Below are 16,975 nucleotides of genomic sequence, written 5' to 3' on the forward strand. Positions count from 1 at the left end.
CCTTTCTTTGGTACAGAAACACATATATAGCCTAATTAAACTACTGAATGATTTCATCCCAACACCCTTCCAATAGAAACCAAAATATCATTTATCCTCCCACTATCCCAGTTATACTGTCATGTGGGAACAGGCCCTTTGGCCCAAGTGGTGCATGTTGATCAAGATTCCCATCTGAGTGAGCTACACATTTACCTGCATTTGGCCATATCTCTTTGTACCATTCCTATCTATGTACCTGTTCAAGTACATTTTAATTGCTGCTTTATCTACATTCCTCATTTCTCTAAACACAAAAAGGACCAAGTAAAGAGCAACATTTATCTGCTTCTACCATCTTTAGAATTTTTTAGGCTTCCACTGTTCATTTAATTTCATCTGCTATAACTTCCATTTTCAAATCCATTATATAATGTGGAAAAGTTTCCAATTAATTTTGTTCCATTTTATTGTCTTTGAAATTATCCCCATTGAGGATGTTCAGATTGGCAACAAGATCTCCTCCTCAATTTCCATCAGCGCAGGTGTACAAGAAGGCTATGTGGTTAGCCCCCTGCTCTACTCACTTTAACCTTATGACTGTCAGGATAAGCACAGCTCCTACGCCTTATTTAGGTTTGCTGACAACACCAATGTCATTGGCTGAATCAAAGGTGGTGATGAATCAGCATATAGGAGGGAGACTGAATATCTGGACTAACAACCTCTCACTCAATGCAGCAAGACAGAGGAGCTTGATTATTGACTTCAGGAGGAGGAAACTGGAGGCCTTTGAGCCAGAGGTGGAGGGGGTCAGCAACTTTAAATTCCTCAGTGTAATCATTTCAAAAGATCTGTCCTGGGTACAGCACGCAAGTGCCATTATGAAGAAGGCACGGCAGCGTTTCTACGTCCTTAGAAGTTTGCGAAAATTTGGCATAGCATCTAAAATTTTGGCGAAATTCTATAGATGTATAGTGGAAAGTTTATTGACTAGTTGCATCACGGCCTTGTATGGAAAAGCCAATGAATGCTCTTGAATGGAAAAGACTACAAAAAGTAGTGGATATGGCCCAGTCCATCATGGCTAAAACACTCTCCACCATTAAGCACATCTATATGGAGCATTGTCACACCTATGGACTCACTTTAAAGGACTCTTCATCTCATGTTCTTGATACTTATTGCTTATGTATTTATTATTATTATTATTTACTTTTTTTCTATTTGTATTTTCAGTTTGTTTTTTGCACATTGTTCAGTCTGTCCTTTTGGGTGTCGTCTTTTAATGATTCTATTGTGTTTCTTGGATTTACTGTGCATGCCCACAAGAAAATAACTCTCATGGTTGTATATGGTGACATATATGTAGTATCATAATAATTTTCCTTTGAACTTTAAACTTTGATCACAGTCTTTAGTTAAAAGGGAAACAAGAATATTTTTAAAGTAGGTATTTGACTGTGTAACTAGACTGAAACAAATTTGTCACGAAACAGTGTGATGAAAGTTAAGTGAAGGAAAGCAAGATGCCTTGCCGGGATATTTTTGAAAGTTCAAAGCAAATTTATTATCAAAGTACATACGTAGACTAGAATAGACAAAGGAGAATCGGCTGATGTTATGTAGGTTAGACAAAGGAGAATCAGTTGAACTTGGATTTTCAGACGGCATTTGACAAAGTGCCACACAGGAGGCTGCTTAACAAGCTACGAGCCCATGGTATTACGGGAAGATTCTAGCATGGATAAAGCAGTGGCTGATTGGCATAAGGCAAAGAGAGGGAATAATGGGAGCCTTTTCTGGTTGGCTGCCAGTGACTAGTGGTGTTCCACAGGGGTCTATGTTGGGATTGATTCAGATGATGGACTTGATGGCTTTGTCACAAAGTTTGCAGATGGTGAAGATAGGTGGAGGGGCAGGTGGTTTTGAGGAAATAGGGAGTCTGCAGAAGGACGTAGAACAGATTAGGAGAATGGGTAAAGAAGTGGCAGACGGAATACAGTGTTGGGAAATGTATGGTCATGCACATTGGTAGAAGAAATAAAAGGGTAGACTATTTTCTACATGAAGAGAAGAATAAAAAAAACACAGACACAAAGGGATTTGGGTGTGCTCATGCAGGATTCCCTTAAGCTTAATTTGCAGATTGAGCTGTTGGTGAGGAAGGCAAAAGCAGTGTTAGCATTCATTTCAAGAGGACTAGAATATAAAAGGAAGGAAGTAATGTTGAGACTTTATAACACACTGGTGAGGCCTCACTTGGAGCCTTGTGCACTGTGATGAGACCCTTATCTTAGAAAGGATGTGCTGAAACTGGAAAGGGCTCAAAGGAGATTCATGAAAATATTTTCAGGATTGCATGGCTTCTCATATGAAGAGTATTTGATGGCTGTGGATCTGTATTCACTGGAATTTGGAGGAATGAGGGGTGACCTAATTGAAATCTATCGAATGGTGAAAGGCCTTTATAGAGTGGATGTGGAAAGGATGTTTCCTATGGTGGAAGTGTCTAAGGTCAGAGTACACAGCCTCAAAATAGCGGTGCGTCCTTTTAGAATAGGACATAGAATATAGAAATCTACAGCAAAATACAGGCCCTTCAGCCCACAATGTTGTACTGACTATGTAACCTACTTTAGAACGCCTGAATTACCCTACCACATAGCCCTCTATTTTTCTAAGCTCCATGCACCAATCTAAGAACCTCTAAAAGAGCCCTATTGTATCCGCCTCCACCACCGTTGCTGTGTGAAAAACTTACCTCTGACAACCCCTCTGTACGTACTTCCAAGCATCTTAAAACTATGCCCCCCCCCACCCCGTGTTAGCCATTTTGGCCCTGGGAAAAAGCCTCTGACTATCCACACGATCAATGCCTCTCATCATCTTATACACCTTTATCAGGTCACCTCTCATCCTCCGTCGCTCCAAGGAGAAAAGCCAAGTTCACTCAACCTATTCTCATAAGGCAAGCTCTCCAATCCAGACAACGTTCCTGTAAATCTCCTCCGCACTCTTTCTATAGTATCCACATCCTTTCTGGGTGAGGTGACCAGAACTGAACACAGTATTCCAAGTGGGGTCTGACCAAGGTGTAACAGGTATAGCTGTAGTATTACCTCACAGCTCTTGAACTCAATCCCACAGCTAATGGATGCCAACACGGTTGATGAATGATGATGAGGAGCTATTTCTTTAGCCATAGAGTGGTGAATCTGTGGAATTCATTGCTACAGGCAGCTGTGGAAGCCAAGTCTTTACATATATTTAAGACAAAGGTTGATAAATTCTTGATTGGTCAGGGCATGAAGGGAGGGCAGGAGTTTGGGGCTGAAAAGAAAAATGGATCAGCCATGATGAAATGGTGGAGCAGACTTGATGGGCCAAATGGCCTAATTCTGTTCCTATATCTTACAGTTTTACGGTCTATGTCACCAAATGATACCTTAGATTCATTTTCTTACGGGTATTCATAGTAGAACAAAGAAGTGCAATAGAATCAAGGAGAAACTACACACAAAGACTGACAAATTGTGCAAGTACAAAAAGAAGCAAGTAATAATAAATAAATAAATAAATAGATAGATAGATAAATCGATAAATAATACTGAAAAGATGAGTTGGAGAGTCCTTTAAAGTGAGTCCATAGGTTGTGTTCAGTGATCAGTACGCTGGTTTGTAAGCCTGATGGTTGAGGGGTAATAACTGTTGGTGAACTTGGTGGTGTCGGACCTAAGGCTTCTGTACCTCTTTTGCCAATAGCTGCACAAGAAGAGTGCATGGTCTGGGTGGTAGGGGTCCTTGATGATGGCTTTTGCGATTTTTCTAGAGGGATGCAGATGAAGATGAGGGAGGACAATCATCATTGCCTGAAGTACATCACTAAAGACTAACATTACACTGTAAATCAAAAAAACGTGGCTGCTGGAATCTGACCTAAGACAGAAAGTACTGAAGATACTCGACAGGTCAGGCAGCATATGAATGTCCTCAACTTCAAATGCAATCTGTTTCTCTTTCCACTAATGCTGCCTGACTTGCTGAGTGATTCAGGCACTTTCTATTTTTATTATAAATGGGATTGCGCTGATCTGTATTTATTAATTGATGCAAATAACCGTGAGGTTTGCCCAGCCATTTGAAGTGCCAAAGTGAGGCTAGCGTTGAAATGAATTTTTATAGCAGACTGGAATTTTTGAAATTAGGTGGTTTGAATGTTAGAGTTAAAAGAATAAAACTTTGAGGAATATCAAAAAAAAATCTGTCTACTCAGGTCATTAAAAGACAGGCATTTGTCTGTTTGGTGCCAGCAGTTTTAAGCATGAATGACAACTCTGGCCGCCCACGCTGGGTGGGGTCCCTCTCGCTGACTCATAGGCATTATCATCGATAAGAACTCTAGACACATGCACACAGCAGGTGAAAGTTACAAAGCCTTGTGTACTGTACTTCACAGATCAGTAACCCAGTTCAAGAGCAAGGTGGGAATTTGCAGACTTGTGATTCTGTCTCAGAGAAACTATTTATTGTTAGCAATCAGTCCTCTGCTTCCACCTTCCCTCTCATTTCTTTTCCTCTGATTAATCCACGTCAGGGTGGAGTTCTGACTTTCTTTCTAAAAAAAAACCATGAATGATCTGAGAAGGTTTATTCTTTCTAGCCACTAACCATGTCCCTGCCCTAAAAGGGAGGAGGGAGGAGTTTTGGGAGGCTGCCCTTTTTAAAACAAAGTCATTTTTTTTTCCTTTCAGAAGTTGAAAGCAGTTGACCACCAGATGGGATGTTGTAGCTATGAAGTAATGATGTCGAAATATGTTCCTGTTGAACCCGAGTCGTCTGGAGGGGAAGACCAGCTTGATTGTGAGTAACAGTTTAAAACTCTTACAAACTCTTCCACCGTGTATATCCTTTTAGTCTAATGTACCCTGTTTTGAGACACGTAAGTGCAAGGTCAGGATTACTATTACTATCAGCATGTTATCTCTGAAGAACGTTGGTTAAAAAGGTTGCTGCTAGCTGTAATTTTGCCTTTGACTCATGTTAAAAGGACGTGGGTGTCTGTACAAATAAAGCTGTGCTCACTGCTACAAAATTAAAGAACAATTCTGACATATCAATTGATCAAAAATCCCTTATCACAATGTATTTATCGAATAGTCCATTCTTGCACGTCAAAGGACAGAGTTCTGAAAGCAGCAGAAGATTTGAGACAAATGAGACGTGTACACGTCCGATAGTGGCCTTAATATATGTAAAGAAACCACCTTTGTCTCTTCAAATATGGCTGAAGCGAACGTCAGAGTTTTTCTCAGGGAAATTTGTCTGAGTATATATTTTACCTGAAACAGGGTTTTCTCCTTATTAGTGTCATTTTTAACTCTTTCCATGCCCTGTCCTAGTTATACAGATGTGCTTAGTACACAGTCAGTATCTCAAATTATTAGTCTATGACTTTTACCCGCTGAATCATGTTTTTGACTATTGAACAAATGTCAACATATTTTATTGTAAGCTTTTACCCTTCTTAAAAATGATCGAGTACATTGACATAAACTAGTGTCTTTTGTCTGGATGATTTTATGCATTGAAAGCTAAATTTTGGTGAGACTCATTGAAACTGGATGAAATTCTCATTATGGTTACCATATAGACCTGACGCTGTTCATTATTCTGGCTCTGGTTAAATAGATCAAAATTCCTCTGCTTGGTTTAACCCCTTGTAAATCATATTTACCTGTGTCCGTTGATGGTATTCAACAAAGTTCTTTTGACCTCTGTGATATTTTTGAGATAATGCCATTTGTATATAGGCTATTGAATTAACATAATTCTACGGTGGAGTAAAGATAATAGGAAAACTTCACAATCCCGCCAATTTTGTTTTCCTGAAGAAATTATTATCGATGCTGGAAATCAGAGCACAATGAAACCAATTCCATCTCTTTACTTTTATAAGATTTCTGACTGAATTACTCAAATTTGCTCTTTGTCAGCTATGATTTTGATCCTTTTGCTATAATATACAATCTCATCTCATTGTTATAAATTTATGAATTTGGCAAAAGAGGCAGTCGGCTCCCAGAGAAGGAGCAGCTTTGGTGCCATCTCAGTTATAATGGAGTTTCAGCGAGGACCAAGGAAACAGGATGTTATAAAGGATGGTTTGTAGTAACAAGGTTTTCGCTGTAAGTTGATTACATCCATTTTATCTGCTCCTAATTTATGAAGAGAAAGAGAGGAAGAGGAGGAGAGAGAGAGAATGAACAAAAGAAACAGGAGGACAGACAGTATGCAGGAAGTAGTATTTGTATTATTAAGCATGAGGCAATTAGTCTTAAAGAAAAAATATGGAAAGTAATAAAACAGTACTGAGTTCTAAATGTAGACTCTATATTATCCCTTTCAAAGAGCTTCCTGTTTGCCAAAGCCTGTAGCCTACTTTCCATAAATCTAAATAAAGTTTCATTATACCCACCACATTCTTTTATGATTCATGCTCAGGATGTAAAGATGCAAAAATATAAATTCACATGTCAATTACCATAATATATTTCACCTCCAATTTATTTTTCCTTTCTCCATCACCCTTTTCCATCTTTGCAGATCTTCCCACCTCACCAGCTCCGTTTACCATATCACTGTTAAATGTTGATGGAAAATAGTTGACACTAATTTGTGACTAATTCCGAAATAAAATCCCAAACTTACATCTATATTTCACTAAATATATTTGCACTTTGAAGCCCTTGATAGAATAAATTTAATATCATTTGATGTGCCTGTATCAGGGCAAAGGGACTTTACTACTGTGAACAGTCAAGAAGAAACTCTTATCTGGATTTTTTAAAATATGCTTGTCACGAGACTTTGCTTCTTGCAGACTTGTATATATTTGGAGTGACAGGTTTACGTGAGAGAAGAGCTATGCTTGCTCTACTGACCTCCTGAAAGGTACAGACCCGGATGTTAATTAAGCTGTTCACTCATTCTCCTATTGAAAAATGAAATGACATCCTTGTGGTATTCTAAATATATAGTTAGTCACGGGCAAAGCTTAGTAATATCATTAGAGTGAAAGGTACTATGGAAAGGTCTGTTTGGGTGGAAAATGTAATATCTGTCTAGGATATTGCATTCACTCACAGCTTTATAAATATAGGGAGATTTAGAATGAAGTATGAGTTTCCTTGTCTTATGAGGAAAATATGGGAACAAGTATTGCGACCACAAAAACACAGTGTGGAGTACCCATTAATTACTGTATTTAAAAAGATAATTTTATGTGGGCCTATTTCAGACTAAGGGCCAATATATCCTATTCTCCCTTCAAAACTCATTACTAATACCCACTTGGGTTGATAGCCCAGTCCTTCATTGACATAATTTCATTTGTTGTAAATAATTTATTCTGATTTTGTGCAATATTTTATTCCTCGATATAGAGATTTTAAAAGAAGCCTCATCTTGCTGCTTCTGCAAACTTTATTTATACACTTTGCAAAGTCAAGTATACTTTTATTTTCTGGAGAACTTTTTCTTCTCCATTTTATGGGTGAAAAACTATCACTCAAAAGGACGCCAAACCTCCAAATCCACTGCCCGTCGAAAGAATTGCCCTGCTACGTTGCTTTTTCACGATAATCAACCTAATAAACCCATTGCCCTTCCCAAGTAAACATATGAATCACACTTAAGTGTCAGACGGCCATTGAGTATTTAAAAAAATATATCTGCACAGAAACCGGAAAGCCTTTTATTTTGCCAATCTCTCAAGTGAAATGTTTTGCAGTAGAACAGGGAAAACCAGAGTACATCTTGGCTGATAGTATTTTGTTTCACCGCAAAACCTTCGCATATTGTTTGCCTTTGGTGAAGAAGTGTTTCTGCAGCATGTGATGGAGGCAATCCCAGAATTATTTTTCCCCCATTTCCTTCGCATGAGTGCTGTGAGCATGTGCTCCATCTTGTTTAGTGGTTTTATCCGGATCCTTGCACTGTTGATCAGCGTAAAGAGGCTAACCAGCAACAGTCTGTTGAAATATGGCACTCGCGTGCTAATGTACGACGGCATGGGCAACAGAGTAAGAGGTTTTCGCACCACAATTCTCTATAACGTCCATTTCAAATTCAGCCTAGTCCACGCACGAGATGGCGAAACTTTATTAGCCGCAAGCTCCTCCCTGTAGCTGTCCCATGGACACAGGAATGGGCTTCTTTGCTGACCTTCAAACTGCCAAGGGTGTGTGACAAGAATAGAAGGGGTGTAAGGTAGGGAAAGCGCTTCACACAAGTAAGTCTGCTGTGAAAGAGACACAATGTTTCAACCTTGTGTTATTTCTTATTTATTTACAAGTTGATTGAACCAATTAACCATACACTCCATTTGAATAAGTGTGTACGGATCACTGGTTGGTGGATTCTGTATGTGTATAATTGACCTTAACTGAGCGAAAAGATCACAGCAAAAAGAAAAATGCCACTGTAATTGTTGCAGCAAAGGAAGCAGACACCCATATCCCACGAGGCTGTAAAATGGCTCCTGCAGAGGAGAAATTAGGGGAGGTAGAATTTCAATAAAGCGCTACAGGACTGTGACATTTTCAGTGTCCGTGTTCCATCCGCAGTGAGCTTATGCTATTAAAATTTCCATGTAGCCAAGGTTTCAGAGGCCATGCAATCATTAGGGAGGCTGTAGTCACAAGAATAATCAGTCCTGAATCCCCACTCTTCACAATACCTTTCATTTTATTGTATAAGACTAATTGCTTCCAAAATGGTGACAGGAAGTGGAATTTTACTCCACGTCAGTTCTGCCTTGGATTATTGATATGAGCCCTTGGAAATCTGATCTGAGAAATTATCTGGCACGCACATGTCCCTACGTTATCATGAGGGTGAAACCTCCCATTATACACATTATTTTTTGTGGAACATTTTTGTATCTCTTTGCCATATGTGCTATGTGTAGTTCAAATCTGGAAGCTGTTAAAATATCCCAGCTAATGTGTACTATCCTCTGCAAATCACACATCAAGTGGTGGTCTGTACTCCTCGCTTCCTGCACCCACTTAATCTGCACCCATTTAGTGTATTCTGCAAGTAATCTGTTCTCTTCCTCACATGTGATCTGTACTCACTTCTACCCGCACATGGACTTAATTCTGACTGTGTGTTAGCGTGAAGTGAGTGATAGTGAAATGGCAACTTATTATACATCTCTGGAAAGCTTCAATCTATTAAACATTTCAACCTTTTAATAAAGGTACTGAAATCCAATCTATGTTAAAAAGAAAGACATAAGAAAACCTGACTATTTGTTGTTGAATGGATGAAAAGTTGAGACTTAGCCATAGTTTTATTAAGGGAAAGCCGTTACCTGGCTTCAAGGTCAAGGTGATGTTACAACCGACTCTAGTTTTATAGCTTTTTACAGCAAGGCTTATTCTCCGAGAGCTGGCAGCAGAAAAGACTTTGTTTCAACATTCCTTTCAAGAGCAACATAAATAGTCATTCCTTTAATGAGTTATGATTAATACTTGCAGCGATATAAGAATAAATCTTTGGTTTAACTTGTGAAGAAATACATCTTTCATTTGATATATAGCTTATTTCAGGATATCATGTTGCAACAATCCCATATGTAAGCATGTAACAAACTTTATGACTTTTTGGGAATGCAGATGCAAATTTTTAACTGGTGGCGGGAAGCTGGTGGGAGTGGGTGACAATCGCATGCAGGAATGTGAGTTGGAGGCCCACTAGGTTTTAGCAACTGTGCTTCACTTGAATGGTCATTTGTTTGGCTGTTTCCAGCGCTCTGACCAGAAACTCCACATTACACGCCCCTGGATTCTAACCAGAAACCCTTTTCGGCAATCTCTTACGTGCCATCTCCCCAAATGACATTGCTAACACTTCCAACTGCCAAGCTCCGACATAATCGTCAGATGTTGTTTCGTCACTGTTCATATAAGCAAAAAATGCAGCCACATTTAGGAAAGTTGATAATTCAGCACTTGTACAATGAATCCATTGCTACAGTAAACAGAACTCTGAAACAGTAATTATATAAAATTGTTATAATTGACTGATCAATCATATAATGCAATATAAGAGAGCTGTAAGGGTTGACACTCTTCCTGAAGAAACTCCATGTGATTTAAACTGAACTGCAGACAATCATCAATAAAAGTGTCAATAAAATAAGTTTTAAAATTAAATTTGCAGAAATTTATATTGTTTATGAGTTCCATTTGCAGTACTTGAGAATCTGACAGTTGTAAAATCTTTTTTATGTGATTACTCCTGTATTATATTCAACAAATGCCTTTTTTAAAATGAATATTGTAATGGATACCGGGCTAAATAGATGCAATTTGATACAAAGTATCCAAGTTTCAAGCCAGCTATGCAAACTCCCAGATACAAGTGCTGCCCACCTTTAAACAGAGATATTAGTGATATACTTACTATGAAAGTTAAAGCATCTTCAAAGAATTATTCACGGTTGTCTTTTTATTGATTCTCCACTATTGCAATGTGAGTAATTATCATGTTTGCAAGTTCTTTTCACATTATCATAATTGTTCTGTCACTGTTGATTCCAATACTTTTCAGTGACATTCTAAATGCAGATTGCTATTTCATCAGTTTTCTTCATAGTTGCATTTAAGCTGAAAAATTTTCACCTTCAAACCCATTTTTGCAATTTCCCTGCATGCTAGTGCTTTGTGGAGAAGTTGTGAATTGGACAATGTATCCAGAGACTGCACAATAAGAAAAAAAAATGTATTATGATGGCATTAGTAGGGAACTTGTCAGATGCAGGACTAAAGACACGAGATGACCAAGAGACATAAAACATGGCAGATGCTGGAATTGAGAGCAAAAACCAGACTCCTGAAGGAACTCAGCAGGTTGAGCAGCATCGGAGAGGAGACTGGAACTGCTTACATTTCAGGACAAGGCCCTGCGTCAGGACTGAGAGTGGAGAGGGAAGAGAATGGTATAAGGAGGAGAGGGGTTAGAGATGATGGGCAGAGTGAATTAGGTAGCAGAGGGTGAGGGATAGTGTTGAGAGACAGAGTCAGGTGGGTAATAGGTAGATGTAGACAAAGGTAAAAAGAGACAGATGGAGTCAAATTCGGAAGGTGCAGATACATCCCAAAGATGGGGAAGCATTCTAAAGGGAGGATGAAGCAACTGTAGCTGACAACGGAAGTCAAAGACAGCACAAAAGCTAAAGAGAGGGCATATAATATAGTTAAATGTATCGGAAGTTAAAGGGTTGAGATACTTTTAAAAACCAACAGAAGGTATAAGGAGAGAAAAGATAAAATATGAAGGCAAGCAAGTCAATATTATAAAAGAGGATACCAAAAGTTTTTTCAGTTACAATACATAAAGAGTATAAGAAAGGTGAGGGTGGATATCAGTCTGCTGGAAAATGACATGGAGACGTAATAATAGGGGACAAAGAAATGGCGGATAAATTTATTAAGTATTTTTCATCAATCTTCACTGTGGAAGACGCTAGCAGTATGCCAGTAATTTAAATGTGTCAGTGGGCATAAGTGAGTGCAGTTGCTATCCATAAGGAAAAGTTACTTGGGAAGCTGAAAGATCACATAAGTCACTTGGACCAGATGGACTACACTCCAGCGTTCTGAAAGGTGGCTGAACAAATTGTGGAGGCATTGATCTTTCAAGAATCTTTACATTCTGGAATGGTTCCAGAAGATTGGAAAATTCCAAATGTTGCTCCACTCTTTAAGAAGGGAGGGAGGCAGACGAAAAGAAATTGTAGGTTAGTTAGCCTGACTTCAGTGGTTGGGAAACTGTTGGAGTCCATTATTTAAGGATAAAATTTTAGGGTACTTGAAGGCACATGATGAAATAGGGTAGTCATGATGGTTTCCTCAAGGGGAAATAGTGCCTGGCAAATCTGTTGGAAGTCTTTGAGGAAATAACAAGCAGGATACACAAAGGAGAATCAGTAGATGTTGTTTACTTGTACTTTCAGAAGATCTTTGACAAGGTACAGCACATGAGGCTGCTCTGCAAGATAAGAGTCCATGGTATTACAGGAAAGATTCTGGCATGGATAGAAGATTGGCTAACTGGCGGGAGGGAATAAAGGGGGCCTTTTATAGTTTGCCGAGTGCTGTTCCACAGGAGTTGATGTTGGGACCGCTTCTTTTCACAATATATCTCAATGATTTGGATGACAGAATTAATGGCTTTGTGGCCAAGTTTGTAGATGATACAAAGATAAGTGGAGGGCCTGTCAAATATTAAACCCTATCAAATATTAAAGTACCTAGATAGAGTAGATGTGGAAATGTTTCCTGTAGAAGGGGACCAGAGGGCCTAACAGAGATGAAGAGTAATTTCTTTTGCCAGAGGGAAATGAATCTGTGGAATTCATTGCCACAGACGTCTTTGCTGGCCAAATCATTGGGTATATTTAAAGCAGAGATTTAAAGTTTCTTGCTTAGTCAGGGCGACAGAGGTTAAGAGGAGAATGAGGTTGAGAGGGAATAATAAATCAGCCATATTGGAATGGCAGAGAAGACTCAATGGACCATATGGTCTAATTCTACTCCTGTGTCCTATGGTCTTATGGTCTAAATGAGGGCAGAGGAGAGGAAAGCTGGAGACAGCTGCTGGAGGGTGATAAGTGGGAACACAAAGACTACAAGTACATAAGGATGGTAAAATTAAGAAAGAGATGAAAGGCGGATGGAAACAGATGGGGAGGGGATACGGTAGTGAGGTAGTGTTCATGGGTTCAATGTCCATTCAGAAATTGGATGGCAGAGGGCAGGAAGCTGTTCCCGAATTGTTGAGTGTGTACCTTCAGGCTCTTGTACCTCCTCCCTGATGACTGGGGAAGGATGAGCAAACCAGGGAGTTGTGGAGAGAATAGGCTCTGTAGACGGTGGAAAGAGGTAGCGAGGGGAAAATGTGGCTAGCGGTGGGTCCCCTTCACAGCTGGTGGAATAGATGACTAGAGGCAGGGAGATTGCTCTAAATGTCTGGTGAATATAGAAACTGATATTATGATCATTTAGAGCCAAAGTCAGGAGAAATTTCTTCAACTAGAGCTGAGTAAATCTGTGGAGGTCTCCACTTAGAAGGCAGGGGAGATCAAGACATTAAATATATACAAGGAAGAGATAAAGGGTAAAGGGATGAAGAGATTTAGGGAGAAGGCCTATGATACTGAAATAGGTGATTAGCCATGATCATATTGAAAGTTGGAGCAGGTCCGAAGGGTTGATTAAACTTAAACTTGATTAGCCTACTCCCGTTTCAGTATTCTATATTTCTGTACTTCTATACACTTTGTGGAAAAAAAAATCAACACCTGAATGGCCTTTCAGTAACAAAGTTTATACATTTGAAAAGGAAATTTGAAACCAAATGGCTATTTTATCCTGTCTGATACTGACAGTCTTTGCTTTAATTATGGTGTTGACCATCTACACAAAGAGTATGGACCAGATAAATGTTGGTTACACCACACTGGGGGGAGGGGGGGGAAATCTGTGAAAAATGTGTCTGTAAAACAACATTTAGAAATGCTATAATTTGAAATATTTCAAGGATATATATGGAGTCTTCTTTATTTGTGTGTCAGTAACTGATCTGGATTCTCACCCATGAAACTTCTGACTGGCAGGGCACTAAATAATTGGCTTACTTTATGTTTTACAATTGAAAAATATTCAAACTGCTCTTTTCAAGAAAGAGCCAGTGAAATTAATTTGACCATTCACAACAAGCATATATAGTTACAGTATTTTTAGAGAATATCAGAAGAAATGCCCTTTTTAAAATGCATCAACCACTCCAAATTGGCTCATGACAGATGCTATGTACTTGTAGGTGATAACACCATTTATTGAACAGCTGAAAACTCATCTCTGCCTACTAGATTCCAGCACGAGTATATCATTTCAAACATGTAAAGAATCTATAGAGCACATTGCAGGTGTCAAACATTTAGAGCACAAAACTAAAGAGACATCCTTCCATGTAATTAATTTGATTATGTAAATAAAGAAATTAATTTAAGGTGGGAATGTCTTTACACACTAGGATCTTGTTCCTACCAACAGACATTATTGCACCACTGTTAGCTCTTGAAAACATTAATTCATTAAAATAAAACAATATAATTAAAGTCAATTAATTTTAAATTTATATGTTGTTTCTAATAAGCATAAAAATTCATAGTTTTAGCAAGAAAAGTAATTGAATTATGCTTGGTACAGGCATAGAATGGATAAATTTCTATTGCTCTATTCATTTGAAAAGTAAATAAGACAATTTTGCATTGATGCATGGAGGTAGAATTCAAGCAAAGCAAAAATGAACAGATAAGTAGGCACATCATCAGAATGATGCCTGGGCTTTTGTTGAATCAAATGCTAAGCAGTGGTATTAATGAGGAATGCAAGAAATGGGTAGGGACATGCACAATTAGTGAAACATCTGGTTTTAAGACTTTAGCTTTTTCCTTGGATTCAGGTCACAGAATGGGGTGAAATCTGTTAGAAGTGATTATGCACTTTTGGAAGAAAATATTCAGAGATTTCATAACAAATGTCATAGCAAAATAATTTTAGAAGGAGCAGAATCAATTGCTTAAGAATAAAAATGTTACTATTGAATTCCTTATTGTGCTTATTGGTAATTAGTGACTTTTTAATGTTTATAACCACTTTTTTTGGTTTCCCCTTTAATTACATTATTTCAACTATATCAATCCTTCTTTCTCAAATATCTACTCTGAACAATTAATATTCCACAAAACAGTGAACAATAAAGGAATTAGCATCACAATTCAAGGTCATAAGAGCTATGCAAATCCATCAGAAATAAAGGGTCATAGGATTTTGGAAAATGCATATTAGTAATTTGGTAGTATATTTAACTCCCTGCCCTATTTTCCATTAACTTAATCCAAGATAAATTTGTACCAAGGTTACATCTACTTGCAGAAGGCCAAATATAAGCACAGCTGAAGTCAGTCAATTGGCTCACCTCATCTCGTACATCAAGAATATCACACATAATTAAAAATACAGTAGGTTAGGCAAGATTTGTGGAGAGAGAAGTAGAATCAACATTTCAGGTCAATGACTTCATAAAGGTTCTAATGAAAGGTCATTAACATAAACCTCAGCTATTTCTTTTTCAACAGATGCTGGTTGCTCTAGACTGTATTCCTAGTATCTTCTACTTCTTTTTCTGATTTCCAACATCTACTTTACTGGAAAATCACATGGCTCCCCTTATCATAGCCTTGGATAGTTCAATCTGTACTTATCCCCAATGTTTTAAACTGCAAACCAGTTCAGACTTTGAAGAACATATTCGACACCAATGTGCCTTTTACCATTTTAAGCCTGCGCTCTCCAGACTACAATTGCCAAGACTAAAGTTGTTCCTCTGAGGGTTACTTTCTGAATGCTATATTAAACCATAAACAATAGGCACATACATATTATTTCCTTGGACTGCTGAAGATTCAAAAGGAATGATTTTTGTCGAAGGCATGCAGTGGGCTTCTCACTTGCACAGAACTTCCCAATTGCTCAGATTGACTTTCTGCTGGCAGCTCATTAATGAGAAGAACACTAGAAATCCAGTGGCTCCTCCCTTCTGCTGAGCTGAATGTTGGAGACTCGACACAGGGAGGCAAGGGTCAACTATAGAGCCTGGTGCTTGTGCAACCAGAAAAGAGATTCAGCTTCTTCCAAGTACTTCTGTACTAATGAAGGCCATAAATGTACAGCTGAAGATCACAGGTTAGTCCTGTCTAATATCGCCAATGAGCAAACAATGGTCAACACATTGGTGCCTGAAAATAGCACTAGGGTCTCAAGTCAGAAGATACGAGAGAATAGGTTGCAGGGGAGTTCATGGAGAAATAGGATTGGTCTGAGAGACTCAATAGATAGAATGGCCTTTTGCATCATGAGGGAATACAAATATAGTCATCTGTATATGTTAATATGAAAGCTGCCACAAGGAGGTGTTCCCCAAGGAAGTGATGGAGGAACTGATCAGAGGTCTGAGCATGAACAGGTGGGAAGGGTTTTTTTGAGTGTAATCAATACTATCCTGTCTGGGAAGCAATATAAGAATCCCCCAAAGATTTATTGATCCTTTCTCCAGACTTTACTTCCAGCAATGATTTGAATGATGAAATTGATGGTTTGGTGGCCAAGTATGCAGACGATACAAAGATAGGTAGAGGGTAGGTAATGTTGAGGAAGCAGAGTCTGTAGAAGGACTTAGATTAGGAGAAAGGATAAAGAAGTGGCAGATGGAATATAGTGTAGGGAAGTGTTTAGTTATACACTTTCATAGAACGAAGAAAGGCATAGACTGTTTTCTAAATGGGGAGAAAATTCAGAAATTAGAGGTGTAAAGGGACTTGAGAGTCCTTATGCAGGATTCCTTTCTTTCTCTTTCAATCTTTTTATTAAGTTTCAAATTAAACATAACAATAGTAGTAATGATACGTAGAGATCGGGATTACAATAATAACTGTTAACATGTACAAGCACAGATTCCAAGTAACAAATATAGTTTAACCTCCCAATCTCAAGTAACTGACCATGAAAAAGATACTTTATAAAGAGAAAAAAAGAAAACCTTCTAAACTAAAGAAAAACTAAACTAAAAAAAAACAAACAAAGCTTGGGCTGTCATATTACCTTGGCTAAAATTATTATTTGTCATTAACTCCGCTCCTCTATACATGAACAAAAAAAATTACTACAAAGGATTCAGAAAGGGTCAACTTACATTATAGGAAAATATTGAATAAATGTCCTCCAAGTTTCTTCAAATTTAACTGAAGGATCCATAGTACCATTCCTAATTTTTTCCAATTTAGGCATGCTGTTGTTTGGGAAAACCATTGAAATGTAGTGGGGGGATTAGAATCTTTCCATTTAAATAAAATGGATCTTCT

At 38.3% G+C, this 16,975-nt stretch overlaps 1 long non-coding RNA gene across 2 annotated transcripts in view; it reads left to right on the forward strand.

The window, feature by feature from the left end:
• Positions 1-4,747: 4,747 nt before the first annotated feature.
• Positions 4,748-16,975, forward strand: part of LOC140205842 (uncharacterized) — a 63,928-nt gene continuing 51,700 nt past the window's right edge. For both annotated transcript variants that reach the window (XR_011887980.1, XR_011887981.1), the window contains exon 1: positions 4,748-4,842. This is a non-coding gene — a long non-coding RNA (uncharacterized lncRNA). The remainder of the gene's footprint in view (positions 4,843-16,975) is intronic.

This window comes from Mobula birostris, chromosome 12 (assembly GCF_030028105.1).
Source record: "Mobula birostris isolate sMobBir1 chromosome 12, sMobBir1.hap1, whole genome shotgun sequence".
NCBI classification, from domain to species: domain Eukaryota; kingdom Metazoa; phylum Chordata; class Chondrichthyes; order Myliobatiformes; family Myliobatidae; genus Mobula; species Mobula birostris.